Here is a 14142-nt window from a genome sequence, read left to right as displayed (position 1 = left end):
TCCTTTGTTTTACAAATCCGTGAGGTTTATGTGTTTCTTCTAAGTGGTTTTTAAGTCCTTGGGATCATGTTGGAGACATTTCTACTTACGATCCTAGGACTGATGTATGTGATTTGATACAGTTTACAATTGGCATAATGTTTAAATGTGTATAAATATTAGCATGATCAAAATACTGGAAAAAAATCATTGTTGAATGATGATGGGGATCCATAAAGTTTTCATATTTAAAAAGCTATTTATTCTTTTTAGATGAATACTTTTGGGTTTTACTGAGTCTATTTTAAATCAAGACCCAAAGATGAGGCCATCTCTGTGGGATTTTATCTGCTATAACACAACTCACCTTATGGCTGCTTTTACATGACATGACATGTTTCATACAGTAGTGAACTCAATACATTATGAAACAAAGGCCCTGGTAATGAGGATTTAATTATGACACAATCTGGAAATCATGCAGGAGTAACTAATTTGTGTGTTGATTTCACAGTTCCCATATCCTAGGGGTATCTCAGAGAGCACTATTTTAAAATCTCATAGTCCAGGTGGCTATTGATAAAACATAAGTTAAAATATGAAACTCAGTATAAAAATGTGAGTTACTTGCTCTTAGCAATTGGTTATTGAGACAACCTTTTACGTTTAGATTTTGTTAACCACAGAGTTCTAGGAATTCCAAAAGGCAATTTCATAAGAAACTTTAAAAACCAGTATGGCATATCTGGGAATAAGAGTATTGCATCCAAACCTTTGTAGTCTAAATGAAAAATAACAAGATGAATTTTTTTTTGTGGAGTCAGCCTTACTGCTTTAGTCAGATTTCATAATCTAAAATTATTTTAGCTAAATGAAACTAAATAATACTGCCTTTTAAACAGATGGATAGTTTGATGAACTCTTTGAAAAGAGTTGTCCAAATAATATATTAAGTGTCTTTCCAATTGCTTATTTATCTCTACCTGTAGTAATCTCTTATACTGACATGGATTTCTTTATTGATAGGCTATATGTACGTGGCTTTGGCTCCTACATAAGTATCACCCCACTTCCTTTAAGAATAATTTATAAGTGAAAAGCTTGCTTCACTCTCCTGCTGAGCCCAGTTTAATGAATATCGGTAAAATAATTGCATGACAACATTAATGATAAAAATGCTCATAATCTGAGCCCAGGCAACAGCTTAGTTGGGTTAGAACCTATAAAATCCATAGAAAATGTTTTGTGATAAATCAGGAAGACAAATGCATGATGAGGAAAAAAGTAAAACATCCCTACTGAATCTGAATTTGGCTATATTTCCTAAGTTTGTAATGATTTTAAAAATCCATCATCCATTCACATGTACTCACCACCTACTATGGGTCAGATATGGCAGCCTCTGTGTATACAAAAGTGAACAAGACTTGGGTCTTTTATCTGAAGATGTTCTCAATTTGCGGTGATATGGAGATTTTTCCCTTCAGAATATTTATCCCTTAATAATAGTAACAACAGTAATAGTAGCAGCAGAAGCAGCAATACTTTCTTTTCCAGTTCATTTCTCACTCCCATGATAAAAATATTTTTGTCGTGTGTGTGTGTGTGTGTGTGTGTGTGTGTGTAGAATCCAAGGAGCTGGACCTGAATTGGAATTTTCAAGAACTGGCTTCTGATGCTTGCTTTCGGGAGAAAAAGTAGCAGATGCTGGAGAATCTTGAGCAAACGATTTGAGCTCTATGTTTCTGTTTTTCACTTAATGAGAATTTCTTTAGTAATAATTCGCAAAGCTGTCATCCTCTAGGTCTATTTGTCCGCCATCCTCTGTCGATGGATTAAGATCAGTCTCCAACAGATCTTTATTGCAGACATTCAAAGACAGGGAAGACTTTTGTGGACTAAGTTGGAAAACTACTCTGGGAGCAGCCAGTGAGTTTCATCACTTTGCTTCAGTATAAATTAAAACAGATTGTATTCTCTTCACGCCCCCATCACTGCAAACAGAAAATAAAATTACTCAGCTATTCTAGTCACGTCTTTCTTTCAAGATATTCCTTGAAAGTCCCAGAGTAATTGTAAATGAAATTCATAAAGAGGGAAAAACACAGTTATTAGGCGGGTGTACATCAGCATGTGGGCAGGATTTAGCTGAGCCCCTTTTTCCTATTGAAGAACTGATCAGACGACTTGACAGCTGGAGTTTACATGATTGTTGTACAATAAAACAGGACCACAGCTACCTTTTGCTGTGCTCCAAATGCCAAGTGTAATTTTGAATACTTCTTCTCCTTTATAAAAATATGTTCTCCTTATAAAAAGAGAGGATGGATACACCTTAGAAGTGACGCTGTTCCTACAGAATCCAAGGTGCATAAAAAATTAAAAAGAAATTAAACCTGTACCATATAATTAAAAAAGAATGGAAAAACCTATTGAAGTTTAATGGCTGGGTTATAAGAGAAGCCACACACAACATAGTTGGCCCTCTGAGATCTGAGGTAAATGGATTACAGGATGTGGACTTGGAGCTCAGCTGTGAACACTGTGATATTTTGAGAAAAAAGAATCGAATGTTCATTGCTTTGTTGAAACTCTCAAAAATCCTAACAAATCCAACCATTTCAGATGCCAAAGACAGCATTAGAAAGTGCAGAAAACAAAAGAAAGATCGTATCCAAATTACATAATTAAATTACAGCCTTTGGTTAGATTTTATTTTACCCATTTGTGTTAAGCTCTTAATTTTGGATAAATAAAAAGAGAAACCCAAATAAATTTCCTCCATTTTATAGGGCTGTGATTACAGGATTTGAAATTGTGAATAGGATACATGAGTACCTTTACTTCAAAATGAAGTAAAACTTAACATTAAATTTGTGCTTTTCCTGGGCTTTCACATGCTCCCGTATGTAGTGAACCTCTTTTTATGTAAGGTGTCTTTTTATGAAGCACATAGTAAATAAGTAACCTAATTTTTTTATCTGCTTTAATGACATGGATGATTTTCACATTAATTCATTCATTACTTCAATATTTTTGGTAGCACCTACTATATACCAAACAGTGTTTTTTATTGTTAGGAATACCATAGTAAAATAAACATGTAAGCATCCTTTTTGCATTCTAGAGGGAGAGATAGAAAACTTTTTAAAAAGAGAGTGGGAAAGATAATAAATAAATAGTATTGAGGGGGAAAAATAAAGCACAGAAGAAGACATAAAATACCAAGAATGGGACTTGAAATTTTGATTTGGTGGCTAGTCACTGAGAAGATTTGGTGGCTAGTCACTTTACTTTAATTGAGTAAAGATCTAAAGGCATTGGAGCTAGCTAGCCACAGATATTTGTGGAAAGGGCATCCCAGGAAGTGGGACAGCATGTTCCAAGGGCCTGAGGTAGGAGTACGCCTGGAACAACAGGAACACTTGTGTGGCTTAGGGTGGACAGAGTAAACTGGAGAAGACTAAATAATATGGTCAGAAACATAATATAAACCAGACTTTAGAAGGCTTTGTGGTGCATGGAAAAGACTGGCGCTTTTACTTTGGATGCGATGAGAAGTCTACCGTATTTGTCAAGCACTGACAACTTTCTCCGTGAGTGGCCAGATATCTAAATTTTGCAGGACAGACAGTTTCTGTCACAACTGCACAACCCTGCAACTGCAGTACAAAAACAGCCATAGACCCTGGATGAATCAATGAATATGGACGTATTCCAATAAAACTTGATTTACAAAAATAAATGGTGAAGGGATGATGTCAGCAAGACAGTGAAGTAGGAAGCTACAGGCCCTCCTGACTCACACAAAAACACTGAGTTAATAAATATGGATCAGAATACCTCTGTGGGAACTCTAGGGACCAGTTGAGAAGCTAGAGCAACCAGGCCACTGTAAAATCAAGAAGATATTCCAATGAAAGGGATAGAAAAGTTCATGTCACTTGCCATTCCTGTTTGTGCTCCTTCCCTTACATGGCACAGTACAAAATAAACTAGAGGAAATACCCTCATACACGGAGAAGGAAACAAAAGTATAGACCATGTATCCACCATTCTGCCTTGTCTGGGGGCAGTCTGAGGGACTTGCCTGACTTGTGTTGATGGGACTAGTGTCAGAGTTTGGAAGCTGCTGACAACAGAAGTCAGCAGGCAGCACACTAGGGCTGTAGTTCCACAGGTACACTTCAGGGTTTAAAAGAGATCAGGCAAGGTTTGAGAGATCTTAAAACTGTCAACTGGGCTGATTCATGGTCTTTTCCTGCAGGAAGCCAGTACAGAAAGATAGGGAGAGGTGGTTTGTTTCTTCAAACACCCCACTCCAGGTGAAAAATTACAAAGCATACAAAGAAACAGGGAAATGTGGCCCAGTCAAAAGAACAGAATAAAACTCCAGAAAGATTCATAAAGAAACAGAGATTTACGAGCTGCCTGACAAAAAATTTTAAATTACTGTCAAATTGATGTTCAATTAGCTAAAAAAAAGAACACAGATAAATATCTAAATGAAATCAGAAAAATGCCTTATGAACAAAAAGAAAATATCAACAGAGATAGAAACTAGAAAAATGAACCAAACCGTAATTCCAGAGCTGAAAAATAAAATAACTGACACAAAAAAAATTTATTAGAAGGGTTCAACAGCAGATTGATTAGGCAGAAGAATCAGCAAGCTTAATGACAGGTCATATAAAATCATTGAATTAGAGAAGCAAATGGATATATGAATGAAAAAAGCCAAAGACAACCAAAGGTTCTTATGGGACAGTATACACTTTATGGGAGTCTTGGAAAGGGAAAAAAAAAGGGACACAGAGCTTATTTGAAGAAATATTGATCCCAGATTTCCCAAATCTGAGGAAAGAAACAAATACACAGTCTGGGCGTGGTCGCTCATGCCTGTAATCCCGGCACTTTGGGAGGGCAAGGCAGGTGGATCACCTGAAGACAGGAGTTTAAGACCAGCCTGACCAACATGGTGAAACCCCATCTCTACTAAAAAGACAAAAAAATTAGCCGGGTGTGGTGGCAGATGCCTGTAATCTCAGCTACTCGGGAGGCTGAGTCAGGAGAATGGCTTGAACCCGAGAGGCAGAGGTTGCAGTGAGCCGAGAATGTGCCATTGCACTCCAGCCTGGGAGACAAGAATGAAACTCTGTAAAAAAAAAAAAAAAAAAAAAAAAGGAAGGAGGGAAGGAAGGAAGGAGGGAAGGAAGGAAAGAAGGAAGGAAGGAAGGAAGGAAGGAAGGAAGGCAGGCAGGCAGGCAGGCAAAGAAAAAAGAAACAAATACACAGATTTAAGAATCTCAAGAAATTTCAATTTGGATAAATTCAACAAGAACCACACCACAAGACATTATAATCAAACTGCTTAAACTCGATGAAGAGACATTCTTGAAAGCATCAAGAAAAGAAGCAATTAATCCTATACAATGAACTTCCATGAGATTACCAGTGGCTTTCTCAGGATAAACTTTGCATGCCAGTGGGAGTGGATAATATATTCCAGGTGTGGGAAGAAAAAAACATCATTGAAGAATATTTTATTCAGCAAAACTGTCCTGCAAATACAAAGGAGAAATTAAGACTTTCCAAGATAATCAAAAGTGGAGAGAATTTATTATCATTAGACATGCTCTACAAGAAATGCTAAACAGAGTTCCTCAAATTGAAAGGATAATAAGAAAGCAACACACACAGAGCTATATGGAAATATTAGCTTCTCCCAAAAAGCACATCTCAATTCAAACTATTCACATTTCAACTGTTCAATAGCCACAAGTAACTAGTAAGTACTGTAATAAACAAAACACCTCTAGAAGATAGTCTCATTTTTCTCTCTTTTAATTGTCTAGCTTTGAAATATGCATTTATATTTTTAAATGGCATAGTACTAAAAATTATGAAGATTCACAGTAAATCCAGATTGAATCATTGTCACTGAGCCTAAAATAGAAGTGGTGCAGGTGCTTTGACTGATGGGTAGTGGTTTACCAACCCCTTCTATCAGTTACATTTGCAATTCCATTTGACAGATGAAATAACTAAGTCTAAGAATATTTAGAAACACATCCCAAGTTACCTAAGTAGTTATAAACACTGCTGGGCCTCAAATTCAGGTCAATATGATTGCAAATTCTTTCAACTATATTATGTTGCCTTCATGATGACTTTTTTGTTTTTGTAGACCAGTGGTTCCCCAAATGTGGTCTGCAGAGCCCTTTACAGTGGTTCCATCAGGTCAAAACTATCTTTACAATAATATAAAATTTTAATTTGTATTTTTCACTGTGCTGACATTTGCAATGATGATGCAAAAGCAATGTAGGAAAACGGAGGCATGATCCTAAGCAAGAATTGGGGCAGCAGCACCAAACCGTCATAGTACTCATTGCATTTTCACCATCACATACTCACAGGGGGTAAAAAGCCTGGTTCATTTACAAACGTCTTTGGCAAACCAGCAAAAATTATAAATTTGATTGAAATCTCAACCTTTGGCTGTACATCTTTGTACTATTCTGTTTGATCAAATGGAAATTACCCATAAAATACATATGCTGCCCTAGCAGAATGATGGTTTTCTTCAGGAAAAGCATTTGAGTGACTGAGTTGTCAGTTGTCAGCTGAACTAGCCAGTTTATTTTTAACATAGAACATTATTTTACTCTAGAAACTGACTTGATAGGTAAACTATGGTTGTTCCACTAGAGTATTTCCTGGCCATTTGGGGGGGGCACTAAAAAAAATAAGCCTGTTACTTAAGAAAAACAACTGACAGTATTTGTGTCCAATCATGAACTTAAAGATTCCAAGTGAAAATTAAAATTTTGGAAAAATTGTATCTGCCACTGTAAGCTTCATAGCTTCCCAATACTATTTTGATGAGATCAATGGCAATATTAACAACCGTAATTTTTAAATATTAAATAGTGAAATATGTCAACATTTGGAAGATCCGTATAACTTAGCAAAGCAACATTTTCCAAATTGCAAATGAATGATGTTACAGAATTATTTGTAAGTTAACAGATGTCTTCAAAGCGTAAGATAGACCATTGCAGTTTAATATGGGAGAGAAAAAGCTAATTGAAAAGGTTTCAGTCCCACTTTTCAATTAACATTAAAAAAAACTACCATTTGTCAAGTTTTAGAGCAATTTCAAAGAAGAATTTTCATACAGAATTTTTAATAGGCAATTAAGATGTTCTTCCCTGTTAAAATTACATATATACGTATATGTGTGAAGCTGGGTTTTCTTCCTATGTTTGAAACAAAAGGATATTTGATAACATATTGAATACAGAAACAGATATGAGAACCTAGGTGTCTTCCATTAAGCAAGGCATTAAGAGATTTGTAAAGATGTAAAGCGGTATCACACATCTTACTATTTTTTGGTTTTGAAGAATACAGTTATTTTTAATAACATTTATGTTAATGTAGAATGCATTTATTGTTCTTATTCTTAAATGCATTACTGCAATTTTTAAAAATTATCCACTTTAATTTCTAATATTTAAATATTGCTTGATATGACCTGCATAAACTCAAGCTCGTGGTCCTTAATAATTCTTGGGAATGCTAAGGGAACCTGAGACCAAAAAGTTCTAGAATTACTATTGTAGTTAGAGTGTGTGCATGTGGGTGGTATGCACAGTAAACTCTCAACTAGAAGGAAATAGTGAGGGCTGTCAGTTAACTGGCCTGTGTTTTCTTTGATCAAATTTAGAAGGAAAATGGAAATAATGAAACAAATAAGCTAATGTCAAAAGTCTTCTCATTATAAAATCAGTGCAAATGACTACTTGTATGAATGTATGTGATCAACAGATACGAAATAGAATAGTAAAACTTATCCTTCCTACTTATAGGGGTTGTTATAAGAATAAATAATGATATGGAAAAAGTCAGATTTAGATATGAAATCTTTTCTAGTGTATAAAATATGAAAATGTAAGTAGGTATGTATTCTCGGGCATTTCACAAATCTTATTTAACAGAAAGATTGAATTACTTAACTCAACATACTATTATCAAGTACGTGGTGTTTGCCAGTACAGTACTGAACTCCATATATGCAAAGACGATTAAGACATTGCACTATGTATTCATTAGTGTTTGAGAAAGATTTATCCACCATGACACAAGCAAAACAGTTTCATGTTTAGCTCTCGGTTAATTAGGCCATTTTATTTTCTAAGCATTTAGGTAAACATTTTCTATAACATACATTGAGGAGTCATCTTTGAATATATTCTTAAAATCTCAAGCCATCTGCAGTAGTATATTTAATGTCATAAAACAAATTATATATATTAGCCCCTTTGGTGTCCTAGATTCTTTTGACATTTCTCTTCTGAAGAGAGAGAATTTCTAAAAGGGGAACTAACAAATGAAATGACCAGTACTAAAATGGCCACCTCAATAAAGCTACGAAATATCTACCTTTCCACTTAAGGGATGTTTGGACCTAGACAGCAGGAGTACTTTTCCCTGTAGATTCATCCATTATGTCTCATGCACTGCTAATTCGTTTTCCTGATCTACTAGGGCCACCCTTCGTTCTCCCATTGTCCTGCCCAAGAGCTTGCTTTGAATTATGGGGAGGAAGGGTATCAAAGTTTCATATTTAGCCAAAAGATATAGATTTCCTTTTGCATGCTCTTTTTCTGTGTTGTCTCCTTTCCTCTCTTCCTGAATCCTCAATCTGTACCCAAACCTAAAAGTCATGTTTTGAGTTACGCTTCATTCTGTTTTCAGGAGGACATAGGGTGGCCTCTTTTTTTGTTCTCATTTATCAGCATACACAGAGCCAAGGCTCTGGTAGGTACAGAAGTTATAAAGTGGAACACCTGAGAGTGACATGAGAATTAAGATATAGCTCTGATTTGTGAAAAATGGTTATAACATCTGAAATTTCACGAGTTTTTAGAACATTCAAAGACTTATTGGAATGTTTGAATTAGCATCTTACCAGTTCAATCAATTGCCCCCAAAAGAATTAAAATGAATCTAAAACTTACAACTGCATTGACTATGATAAACTTTTCTGTGTCCTAAGGTATGCAAAATGTGGTTCTTTTAGCCTGTCTTTAATTTTATTAGCACCTTTCAAAGTGTTGAAACACAGTCCATAATTATTTATTCATTTATTTTAATTATAGTACTTGATTGCACATGAGTATTTTGTAGATGAAAATAACTATTACTAAGGAATGGCACAGAATCAATATATGCTTATTAATAATTATAATTATAATTTGGAAAAGAAAAGCCATAGGCTTGTCTGATGAGTGTTTTCATCTTGACTACAGTTTCTCTTCTTTCTGTGCCTAGAGCTCATTAGGTGGACAAATTTTCCCCATGATTACAACACCCACAAAAGGGCCAAAGCAGAGAGAAAAATCCACCTTTGCTCAATTTCAAATTAATCTGAAACCCTGTAGGCCTCAGTAGGTGCCCAAGGCACATCCCGCACCCATGTTATTTTTAGTTGAATGCTATTCTTCTATTACAGGCAGCAAGATTGAAAACTGTCATGACTCTGAGCAAACCTGGTTATTTCAGAATACAGGCTTTCACAGCATTTCCCTCTAATGGCCCAGATTAGAAAAGAAAGGTTGTTTATACGTTTAAAAGGCCAAGGTCTCCTGAACCATCAAAGCAGTGGCTTGTGGTTTTAGAGCAATGCAACTTCCCGCTGTGTGTAATGGGTGAGCACCTGTAGACGGCGCTTCAGCCGGGCTGCCACTGGGCACCAGTGCTAATTGGCGTCTATGAGGGACACTCGAGCAGCCTATGAGCCTCAGCATTTCATTTCATTTGGAGTGAAATATACTCTAAGTAACAAAGGACACACACACACCTTCAATGACTTCTTTCTGGACATTTTCCTTTTCAGAGGATGGACTGGTAGATCAAATGCCATCTTGTCACCTCCCATTTCTATACTGGCTACCCTTTATAATGTTTAAGAAAAAAAAATAGTTCTTTGTAATTGGAGTTTCACGCTTTGGATGAATTTAGAGGAGAGCAAATATGTTGAATATGTTTTATTAATGTAAGTTTTGCTTGCAGAAACTAAAAAAGAGAATGTATATATGCATATATTTCTAAATGTCTCTGCAGACATTTCAGCAGAGATTTTTATGGCTATATGCATTCTCCTTTTTATGCTTTCTGCAAGAAAACTTTGGGGACTCATTTATGGTGGTCCCCTTAGGCCTCCACCCACTCTGATTGCTTCTTCAGTGCTTTGTGTACTGGTGGGTAAGTTTAGTTACATGTATGTTTAATTATTGTGCCATTTCTTAAAATAATCATCTATCAATTATGATCCAATAAAAATTGGGTGACATAAGAGCCCCCTTCTCAATGCATCAAATGTATGCATTCTCCTGTTACATCTGTGAGGGACTCATGCCTGCCAAAAGGAGGGAATATCACAGAACAAAAGGGTGTAATCTTTAATGTGAATCTGAATCAACTCTTAAGCTCAAGGGACTGAACTGAAAAAGCTATAATTGAAAACTACAGCTGGACTATAAATGCAGCCCACTTATGAGATGCACATTAATGAGACTATAAGAATTTTAGAACTATTATTTGTAGTCATTTATCTCAAATTTGATGCTAATGGATTTTTTTTCTAAGATGCATGACTTTGACTAAGTCATTTACTCTTTCTAGGCCTCAGTAACTTACTATGCAAGGGACTGAATAATTTCTGAAGTCCCTCCCCATTAAAATTATTGTAATGATTCTATGACATATGCAGTGTCCAAAACACTGTTGTAGCTATTATTAAATTCAAATTTTAATGATAATCTTTGGGACATTGCAACAAAATAATTTAAGAGTCAGTTTCAGTTCTCAACCATTAAGATAAACCCAGGTATTTCCTTTCTTAGTATCATATACATTTGGCAAGTTTAAGAAGCTGTTGTTCTCCTCATCTTTGATTGCATATATTTCAGGAATCGGACACTTTACATGAAAAGTTTCTTAAATTCGCATATATTTAGAATTAGTCATATAATAGTTTTTAGAAAAATGAAGAATGCCATAAAACTTAGAAATCGTTACTGGGGATTTGCAATCTATAATGATTATAATGACGTTAGCATAATAATTGTAAGAACAATTTTTCATCATGTTTTATATGAGTTTTCAATTAAGGAATTTTAAAAACTGGCCCATTTATTCCCTTCCATGTGTTTTCTTTGGACACTTGCCGGGTTAGGAGTCTTCACCACTGATTGCTGCCTGTGTCCAGTATCACTTGCATTTTCAGTAAGTTTCTTCCGTTGTTTTCTACCTTCTAGAAACAATAAACAAATGATTTTATTTTATTTTATTTTACTTTTCTAGATAGGATCTCACTCTGTCACCCGGGCTGCAGTGTAGGGTCTCAGTCATAGCTCACTGTACCCTCAAACTCCTAGGCTCAAGTGATCCTCTTGCTTCAGCCTCCTGGGTAGCTGGGACATCAGATGTGTACCATCATGCCTGGCTAAATTTTTTTTAGAAATGGGGTCTGTGTTGCCCAGGCTGGTCTTGAACTCCTGGCCTCAAATGATCCTCTTGCCCTTAGCCTCCCAAAATGTGATGATTACATGTAAATTAATATGCTTTAAATTTTTTAATTGGACTATATAATTACAATGTGTGTGTACGTGTGCCTGTGTGTGTGTGTGTGTGTGTGTGTGTTGGTTAAGGTTAGGTAATAAATAGAAGCTCAAAGATGTTAATTAACTTCACCCACGGCACAAAATACTGAATTTTGTAATGTGGATTCAAACTCCAGGCTGGGAACTGGCTTGTGGCTTAAGATCCTCTTGGACTCAATTTTAATTCAGATATCAAAAAAAGCAAATATATTTATATCATACCATACTTATTACCTTATAGCCTCATGTGTCTGTGCACACATATGTCTATCTATAAGCCCATTAAAAAATATGAGAGCGTTACCTGGGTATCAGGGGAGCATTTACGAATTTACGTAACTCACTGGAAGAGAGATGTGTGCTCAGAAAAAAAATAATTTATTGTGGACTACACATGGACACAGGTAACCCCATCATTTTTCATGGTTGCATGTCATACTCCTAATTGCCCCAGCTCCTTAGGATGCTTGTCCAGTAAATATGGGATGTCCTGCCACTTCCCCTGTGCAACTGAGTGTTACTCAACTCTCCCTCTATCTCCCTATGTAACCTTCTCTCTCTTAATCCTTTAATTTTTAAAAAGAATTCTCTGCATTACTATTTTCATTTCCTTGCATTCGCACTGACACTAACCACTGCAGTCTGGCTGTAGTCCCTACTCTTGCATTGAAAGTGCTTTCAATAAGATCAAATAGAGGGTCCCATTGTCCTGTAACTCTACCTCTTTTAGCATTTGACGCTCTTGACTTTTCTCCCCATGCTCTGATTTAGACTTTGGTGGCACTGCTCTCTACTTGTTCAGCATGTGCCTTTCTGGGCCCTCCTCCTTATTCTCCTCAATGTATTAATTTCTCAGTAGCTTAAGAGAACAAAGACTGATTTCCGTTATGCTGTATATTTATTGTGTTGTCTCGTTTTTGTCTGGTAGCCCCTCAACCAGGGCGACCTCTCTGAACCGTGCTGGTCACGGTGGCAGAGGAAAAAGTAAACCCAGCAAAGAACAAATCTGGCCCTGAAGCTTCTGCCACCTCATTTCATTGGTCAAAGCTAGTCATATAACCAAGCCTACTCCCCTAGTGCAGGTAAAGACAGGCCTCTTCCTGGGAGTGGATGGAAAGCGGACATTAGTGATGAAGATGACCATCTGCACACTCTTCTTTTTTCCACTTGGCAATTGTTGGTGTTTCCTGCCTTGGCTTTCCTCTTTTCTTATGTGTATGTTCCATTTGGTAGAGTTTATCAATAACCAGGATCTGAAACCTCCCGGGAAGCTGAGAATTCTAAAATCTCTACCAATAATCTCCATCTCTCATCTGAATTTTAGTCACTGTCCAAATGCACCTCCACCTGAGTTTTAGTGATGCAAGGGATCACTCTATCTGTTGGGGCTGTGTGAAGAGTAAGGAAGAGGGCTGAGGCTGGGGTGGGTTGGGAAGGAGGGGAATGTGAGGGTCCTAAGGTAATACCAATAAAGCATCATATGTTCGGCGGGTCTACTTTCTAATGGGAAGGTTTATTATAATATTTTTGTTTATCTGTAAAAGAGTAGTAACAATACTGACTACCTTACAGGGTGGTTCTGAGGATTAAATGAGTTTATATATGTAAAATGCTAGAACGATGCCTGTCTTATCATGTTTGTTATTACCCTTATATAGGCAATCCCAACCTCGAAAACATAACAATCATGATTCTGTAAATTCTTGACCACACTTATTAAGATAAATATATAATAAATTGTTTTTATTATAGGGGTAAATGTATTATTCTAAGGTAAGGATAGTAATTGACTAAATGAAACCATTAATCATTTTGTTCCTCATAGTTTTAGTATTGGAAGGAAGCTTGGGCATTTTCTAGTCTTATCCTCTACTTCTACAGATGAGAAAAATAAGGTCATGGAGAGTGCAGAGACTTGCGAAGTCCACAGCTAGCTGGTGGGTGGCCCCATCTCAGCACTCAGCTTTTCTAAGCTCCACTCATATATTCTCTATAACATCATATTGCCATTTGTATATGAGCCATAAAATGTTACAGACACAGAGGCAGACCACTGTCATCCAATCATAGCATGGGTTTTCTTCTGATAATGTTCCATTGCTAGAATTTGACATGTCTCATTATCAGTGCCACCCTAAAAGGAGCCATGTGCTGGAGAGTTGGCACTGTATCGAGAGAGGCCAAGATCTTGTGGCAGGATTTGGTCTATTGGTTTTATTTGGAAAGTTGCACATAGCTTCTCTACCCCACAAATTAAAAGTAGAGTTACTATAATTTAGTTTCTAAGTATGCCACGTAAAATCAAATTATATTGCATTACTATTACTGTAGCTATCTTTAAAAACTATTTTTTAAACCAATATCAATATATGGGAAAACTCAGAAATGGTCATATGCAGCCACAATTTCTGTTTGTCATAAACAGAGAAGAATGCCTTGAATGCAATACGTTGTTTGGGCAGATCTGTTTTGGTCTGCTGTGATTGACCAT

The sequence above is a fragment of the Nomascus leucogenys genome, chromosome 18 (genome assembly GCF_006542625.1).
Source record: "Nomascus leucogenys isolate Asia chromosome 18, Asia_NLE_v1, whole genome shotgun sequence".
In the NCBI taxonomy this organism is placed as follows: domain Eukaryota; kingdom Metazoa; phylum Chordata; class Mammalia; order Primates; family Hylobatidae; genus Nomascus; species Nomascus leucogenys.
Note: the sequence above shows the minus strand (reverse complement) of the source record.